The following is a 7,758-nucleotide window of genomic DNA, read 5'->3' as shown; positions in this document are numbered from 1 at the left end:
CTCTTTGGAAACTCTATGGCGCAGTTCCACCCTGTCCTATAGGGTCACTATGAGTGAGAATTGACTTGACGGCACTGGGTTTGGGTTTTTTTTTTTTTTTAATACCCAAAGGCATGTAGTTCTGCACAATTCACGATGACCAGTGTGACTTTGAAATGACTTTGTGGAGGGTTCAGCTTTCAGTCTTGGTGGCTTTCTCCATCAGGTGAGCCCATCACAATATGAGACACTTGGGGAAGGGCTGTCTCTGGTTATCCTCACATGATTGTTTTTTTAGCAGATGGCGTGGCCCCCAACCCTGGGTTTGGCATAATCAGAGCTGCCACCAGAGCACAGCCTTGGTGCTTTGATGGGTGAGGCTGGAGGTAACCTCAGCTTACAACACCTGGAAGAAGAGCCTTTGGTGGTCTTTGTGTGCCTTCTTCCCCAGCTCTCCAAGAATGCTTGCATGTGTGGCAGGATATGGAATGAAGAGGCAGGGGGCAAGGGCCTTGGCTTGGCTTCACCCCATATGACCTTCCCAGGCTTCCTCCCAGCTTCAGCCGTGTCTCTGCAGGAAGAAGCCATTCCCTGCGGCTCAGGAGTGCCTAGGCTTCGTGCACCCCTGCTTACTGAAATGCCCTGGCTTCCCCTTTGATTAATAGGGAATAAGCTTTTCCCCAAGCTAAGCCCTCTTCCCGTTTTCCAATGTGGATTGAGACTTAGGGGTGCTGTTGAAGGAAGGCAATCTCCCCGGAAGACAACCACACTTTTTACTCCTGGAATGACCACAGATGCTGGGCTGTACCTGGCTTGCTTTGTGCTCATTAAAGACCAGGTCTCATCTCCAACCTGTACCATTTGATAGATGGGACCGAAGATTCCCTGGATCAAAGACCTCTCCACTAAGGTTGTCATAAATCCACCGCCATTGAGTGGATTCTGACTCATAACGACCCTATAGGACAAAGTAGAACTGCCCTGTAGGGTTTCCAAGGCTGTAATCTTTAAGGGAGCAGACTGCCACATCTTTCTCTCGTGGAGTAGCTGGTGGATTCAAACCTCTGACCTTTGAGTTAGCAGCTGAGTGTTTTAACCACCGTGCCACCAGGGCTCCTTAAGGTTGTCATAGGTACTTAAATCCATCAACAGGTTGCCTTCAGCTGCCTAGACCACTGTTCCCTTTAGTCTGGGGCTTGAAAGCTAGAGGGTCACCTGGGACCTGTCAGATGTCATCTCGAAGGATGCCACTGTGCTTGCTGAGAAGGTACCACTTGAGCCTGTCAGGCAGAGGTAGGGCTGTGACCTTTACATCCTCGGGCCAAGGCTGAAGGTAGAGCGGGTTGTAAATGAGACACAGATGCTTAGGGTGGGGGGCGGGGAGTGGGCGGTGTAACTCTCTGGCTGTCTCAAGGAGAAGTACAGGGCCTGGATCTTTCCTGCCAGGCTGCCCACAGGGTGGATGTCAAAGTTTTCAGGCAGCTGGAGTTTCTGGGAGTTAGTCTTCATGAGATCCGGGATGGCCTTAGCTTTGCACGGAAGGTACATGTGGCTCTCATCTTCGGTGCAGCCTGGATGGGAACAGACCCTCTCAAAGATGGTGTGAAACCCCGACCAGGAGGACACCCCATGGAGGAAGTCCTTGTAGGCGGTTCTAGACTCCAGCAGGAAGTGCAGGAGAGGGAGATGCAGTTTAAAGCATTTGAGGCAGATATGAGCGAGGGATTCGTGGCCTGGGCACTCACTGTGGCCTGCCCCCTGAGCCAGCAGCAGCTGCGTTACTTGGAAGCAGAAGGGGTGATCACCTGGGCTTCCTCTTTGTCCCCCCTCCCACAGTTTCACTGAACAGAAAGATGATGCAGGTGAGCACAATGTCCCCGTCTCTGGCGGTAGCCTTGACATCTGCCACTCCATCCAGCAAGAGCCGGATGTTCTCAGTGTTGTGGGCGGTAGCCTTGACATCTGCCACTCCATCCAGCAAGAGCCGGATGTTCTCAGTATTGTGGATTGGCACCCTGTCATTGGCGGCCGAAGCATGCAGCAAAGAAGTCTTTCTGTGCTTGTCATCGGCTTTGACATCTGCTCCGAGGTCTAGGAGGTGCTGCAGGCAGGGCAGGCACTCTGGCTTCTTGCTGGCCAGGCCGAGGGACTGCTTTGGCAAAACTGGTCCCTCCAATTAGTGTGGGCCCCGTGGTGCACCAGCAGCTCAACCGTGTTGGGTTTGTTTCCCGTAGTGGCAATGAGCAGGGCGGTATAGTAGACTGGGTCTTCAAAGTTGCGAATGGCCCCGTTCCATAGGAGAACATCGCTGCCCACGTCAGTTCCAGCTCAGCCATCTTCAGCAGGGCGTTGCTCAAGCCTCCCTGATAAAATGGGAGAGTGGACCTTCCTCTCCAGCAGCTCAGTGAGAACAGGGATTTGGCTGTCTTGGCTGGTGTCATAACTGGGCCTAAGGTCCTAGATCAAGAGCTCTGTAAAGTGCAGGTTGAAGTCAGTCTGGCAGGAAGGAGCGAAAGCCAGGGACCACTGTTCTGGGGTCTTGGTATTGTATTTGAGCCACTACATGCTCAGTTTATGACTATTTTAAATGGCACCAACATTTGATTAGGTGGCTACAATAATTTATTGAAGGATTTGCCTATATTAGACATTTAGAACAAATTTATAGGCCAAGTGGTAGCCTTCCAAGTGATCTGGCACAAAAATTATGGCACTCCGTGGAGGCAACAGTGGGATGAGCCCTGAACATGGCAGAGCCCCGGGGAAGGAGAGCAGATGCCTGATTCTGCAGAGGTGACAAGATGGATGGGTTGCCAGAGGTCTTCTTGGGTCACTGCAGTGACTTGAGCTAGTACAGAGAAGCTGCCACGTTATGTACCCCAGGTTATGCCAAGACAAAGAGCAACACAAGTGATGCTCAGGTGGTGAGAAGACAGTGAGCCTGTGAGGTGGAGGAAGGGTCCTGGGGGCTTAGGAAGTCAAACACGCTAGGGTGTAGGCTTGGCCTGTTTCTGGGCTCTTGGAATTGGCTGCTTCTCCATATTGGCCGACTAGAGGGTTGAAAGCCTTGGTCATGCCTGTCAGGCTAATAAAACTAAACCTGTTGCTACTGAGTCAATTCCAACTCCTAACTACCGTACAGGACAGAGTAGAACTGCCCCACAGGGTTTCCAAGGAGCAGCTGGTGGATTTGAACTGCTGATCTTTGATTAGCAGCCTGAGTTCTTAACCACTGTGCCACCAGGGACCCATATACTGGTTAAAATACATCAGGTTGAGTGACGGCAGAAATAATAGCCCTTCTCCCAGGCTCCCCAGAGAAGCACATCAGCTCGCTGTTGGCAGGAGGTCTGGTGAGCTCAACCAGCTTAGGGGCTTTGTTTCCAAATGGGCTGTGGGTCAAAACAGAAGTTAAACCTTTACGGGAAGAGAATTTCTCTGCGGAAGGGCTGCAGTGCCCAGCGGGGCTCTGTGCTGGCATTTCTCTGATTTTGAAAGAGAGGAGACATTTTCGCCCACATAAATTATACATCAGGTTAATGACAAAGTACTTGTTTTCAAGTGCAATGGAATGCCATGGTTCTTGCCTGTAGCGACCCCCCTGAGGTGCAAGCTGCCATTTAAGCATTCTTAATTAGCGGTGGGCCGCGATGCAGTTTGTTGTGAGCTATTCCCAGTTACCCGGGGAAAGATCATGTGCCTGGGGTGAGACCATGCGCCATAACACTTGTGATGCTCTCCTATTTCTACAAATCACCTTTTTTCTATTTGAAAGTTGAAGAGTCATTTGATTCTCTGAAATGTTGTTTCTCAAGATCAGAAACGTCATAATGGACATCAATTTAATGAACAAAAATTGTGATCACTAATGTCACTTTCCAGTGGCCAGACAACATGGTCCCATCAAGACATGGAAGGACTTCATGGTGTGACCCAACCTCCTTCTAGGAGAAAGGATTTTTTCAGTTGGGTGACTCATGGACTTTAGGGTACATTGGAATGGGGTTTGGTTCTTGTTTTGTTTTCTAGTTGTGTGGCCTTGGATTAGATTGTAAAGTGTATTGGACAGTACCTGGCACATATGGTAGGGCGCGTACATGTTGGTTGTGCTTATTCTTACTAACCTGTGAAGTAATGTCTGGACCATGGTGGGCACGCCATCAGGGTTCCCTCCCTTCTTCCATTGCACCTCAGACAGTTGGTGCTCCAGCCTTTGCTTAACCTGCATGCTAGCAGCTTCATTTCTTTAGTCGTGTTCTTGTTAAAAAGCAACAAACAAAAAAAACCAAGTAAAGTTTAAATAAATGGCTAAAGCACTGAAAATGCCAATGGGTGGTGCTAGTTGATGCATAGTCCAGAATTTGAATGGATTTAAAAGATTTCACGGAGATGGTTTATGGTATTTGTGGTTACTGTCTCCAATATGGAGCCCCCTTGGCGTAGTCTTTAGGAGCTGCTCCTTGGAAACCCTATGGGGCAGTTCTACTCTGTCCTATAGGGTCGCTATGAGTCGGAATTCACTCAATGGCAACGGGTTTGGTCTCCAACGCTTGTAAAATTATAAAATTCAGCAAGGAAAAGAATAGGTTTGTCTGTTTAGGAGACAATTAATCAAATAACTCCCAAAATGAATTAGCAGCTGAGAAAGAGAGCAAGCAACAGAGACAAAGAGGGCAAGGGGGTAATGAAAAAGGCTCCTGGCAAGCAGACAACGGTGGAGGGAACAGTTTCCTGTGATAGAAGGAGGAGCAGGGGCCTGTGTCCTTAAGTAAGTCATAGAAGTGGGAGTGGGGCCAGGTGGCAGCACCTGCTAATTCTGATGATGGTGGAGACACTTATCCCATTACCCTTTGCAGTGGATGAGAATTATAAGTCAACATTCCTTGCACACTTGTTCTGGGCCAGGCCCTGGGCTAAGAGTTTTAGATGTGTGTCCCAAACCAAACCAAACCAAACCCAGTGCCGTCGAGTTGATTCTGACTCATAGCAACCCTATAGGACAGAGTAGGACTGCCCCATAGAGTTTCCAAGGAGCACCTGGTAGATTCGAACTGCTGTCAGTTTGGTTAGCAGCCGTAGCACTTAACCTCTATGGCACCAGGGTGTCCTGATATGTGTGTACTTCCCTGAAATTCCTAATTAAGCTCTCTGGTCTCTGATCTCCAGCATCATTAGTCTGGGCCATGCACCTCAGCATTTCTGCCTTGTTCTCCTGCTGTTTCACCTGTGCCAGGTGTTTCCTAGGCGAGACTGTAAACAACCTGGGGGGAGAGAATGTATCTTCCTTGTATCTACAGTCCTTTGAAACCCAGCCTGGGGTCAGGCCCAAAAAGCGTGCTCAAAATGGACTTGTGGAAGTTTGCAGACTCTTTTTAGCCAGTAATGACACCTGACGTTTATGGAGGGCTGTATGCTGGGTGCTGTGCTCAGTGCTTTACAAGCATAACCTCATTTCATCCTTATGACAGTCCTCGGATGTAGGGAGTTTTTTCTCTACTTACCTTGTAGGGGGCTGAGGATCAGGGAGGTTATGCCACTTGCCCAAGGTCACAGCCAGAAAGTGGTCAAGGTGGGTTTTGAACCTGGGTTGACCTTACTTCTCAGCTTATGGTCTGCACCCCCGGGGCACCCACTTTTGCTTGGGGGAGGGGATGTTGCTGGAAGAAGGGACAGAGAGCTCTTCTTTTGCAGTCCATAAAGGGCTGAGTATAGTTGTGGGAATGTTTTATCAGGCCCTGAAACTTAATCCTGAATATCCTCCTGTGCTTTTGCTAAAAACCTATTGCCTGGGGCAGTTTAGGAAATCCTGGCTACATAGCGGTTAAGAACTATGGCTGCTAACCAAAAGGTTGGCAGTTCAAATCCACTCCTTGGAAACTCTATGGGACAGTTCTACTCTGTCCTATAGGGTCGCTATGAGTCGGAATTGACTTGATAGTGGGTTTTGGGGCAGTTTAGGGATGAATTGAAGTGGAAATGACACCAATCTCAGGCAAAGTGGAAAGGACAGTGCAATGTGGAAATGGAACTGAAAGAAAGTCAGAGAAGTAATTCTCTGCTTGCTTCACTTTTTTTTTTTAAACAAATTGTATAAAAGCATTCCAAAGAATTCACAGGAAGCGCATGTGTGCGTGCCCTGCACACACACCATTTCCACGTGATGCGTAGAAAACAAACCCTTAGGTTCTAGAAATAATCCAAGTGACAAATGGTCTTTGTCTATATATATATCATAAGCAACGGTGCCAAATTATCTGTATGACTTTACTAACAGATGTGTTCCCTTTAGCTAAACAAATATTAATTTTCCAGCTCTTTGACCCGCTGATAAATGATATCCTGTTGGAGATACATCATGACGAGTTACAGTAAAAGCTGAATTTGCATGTCATTGTCAAGATGTAATTCAAACGAGAGGCAGACTTTCCTGCCACATATGTGGTCCTTTGGTTTAGAAAATACTCACAATGCTTTTGATACTGTGGGTTTCCCCCACTATATTCCATATCCCACTACCCACTGCTGTCCATTCGATTCCGACTCATAGCGACCCAACAGGCTGTAAATCTCTACGGAAGCAGACTGCCACATCTTTCTCCCACGGAGCCGCTGGTGGTTTTGAATCGACGACCTTTTGGCTAGCAGTCGATGGCTTTAACCACTGCACTGCCAGGGCTCCTCAAATTCTATATAACATGGTAATAATAAAAGCAGTTATTACACTTAAAATTCATGTATTAATCCAAAAAGGTAAGCCAATATTTTGAGCCATTTGTCATTTCTGGCAGTCCTTGGGTGGCGCAAACTGTTAAACACGGGGCTCGAACCCACCACCTCAGAAGAAAATCCTGGTAGTCTGCTTCTGAAAGGCCACGGCTGTGAAATCCCTGTGGAGTGCAGTTCTGCTCTGCACACTTGGGGTTGCCAGGAGTCAGAATCAACACGACAGCAAATGTTTTCTTTAAATCATTCTGGCTCAGGGTTTGGAATGTGTGTCCTGCCACTTGGAATGTGCCTTTCTCTAGCCTCTGCCCTGCAGGATCTTTTGACATCATGAACTTGGCTTGAAATGTTGCTAAACTACAGAATAAAGTCACCTCGGGGGGTCTAAAATACAAGTTTGTGTGATGTATGGCTATGATTTGGGGTTTCCGGTGATTGAAAAGCTGTTATCCATCTCGGCTGATGCTTTTTTCATTTAGGTACAGCAGAGTTTCTCAACCTCGACACTGCTGACACCTGAGACCTCATAATTCTTTGTTGTGGGCAAGGGTGGATTACCAGTATATAAATTTAATTACCAGATCATCTGTACTGAACAATTTCACACGGGTTTCACCACATCAAAGCTGCGGTGAAACCCAGGTGAAATTCTTCACTACAAATTAGTAAGTAAGCTCAAGTAAGCCCATGCTTGCCTTACTTACTGGGTTAGGGATTGTAAATTTGAAGAGGCCTTGATTCTGTAGGTGGGTGCTGTCGGGGTGGGAGAGAGACAGATGCCAGCCATACATAGAAGCAGAGTCTTTGATGTGCTGAAAACACGTGAAACTGTTCACTACAGATGGTCTGGTAGGTAAGGTGAGCACTGTGTTTACCTTGTCTATTGGATAATCTGTCTCTGGTTGTGGGGGCTTGTTCTGTGCATTGTAGAATGTTTAGCAGCATCCCTGGCCTCTATCCACTAGATGCCAGTAGCATCTAGACAATCAGAAATGTCTTCAAACATTGCCAAATGTTCCCTGGGAGGCAAAATTGCCTCTGGTTGAGAACCACTGA

At 47.8% G+C, this 7,758-nt stretch overlaps 1 pseudogene; it reads right to left on the bottom strand.

The window, feature by feature from the left end:
* Window positions 1-1,204: 1,204 nt before the first annotated feature.
* On the bottom strand, window positions 1,205-4,078 carry LOC100662245 (ankyrin repeat and SOCS box protein 6-like; annotated as a pseudogene).
* Between the last annotated feature and the right edge of the window lie 3,680 nt (window positions 4,079-7,758).

The sequence above is a fragment of the Loxodonta africana genome, chromosome 16 (genome assembly GCF_030014295.1).
Source record: "Loxodonta africana isolate mLoxAfr1 chromosome 16, mLoxAfr1.hap2, whole genome shotgun sequence".
In the NCBI taxonomy this organism is placed as follows: domain Eukaryota; kingdom Metazoa; phylum Chordata; class Mammalia; order Proboscidea; family Elephantidae; genus Loxodonta; species Loxodonta africana.
Note: the sequence above shows the minus strand (reverse complement) of the source record. Positions and strands in the feature narration are given on the sequence as shown.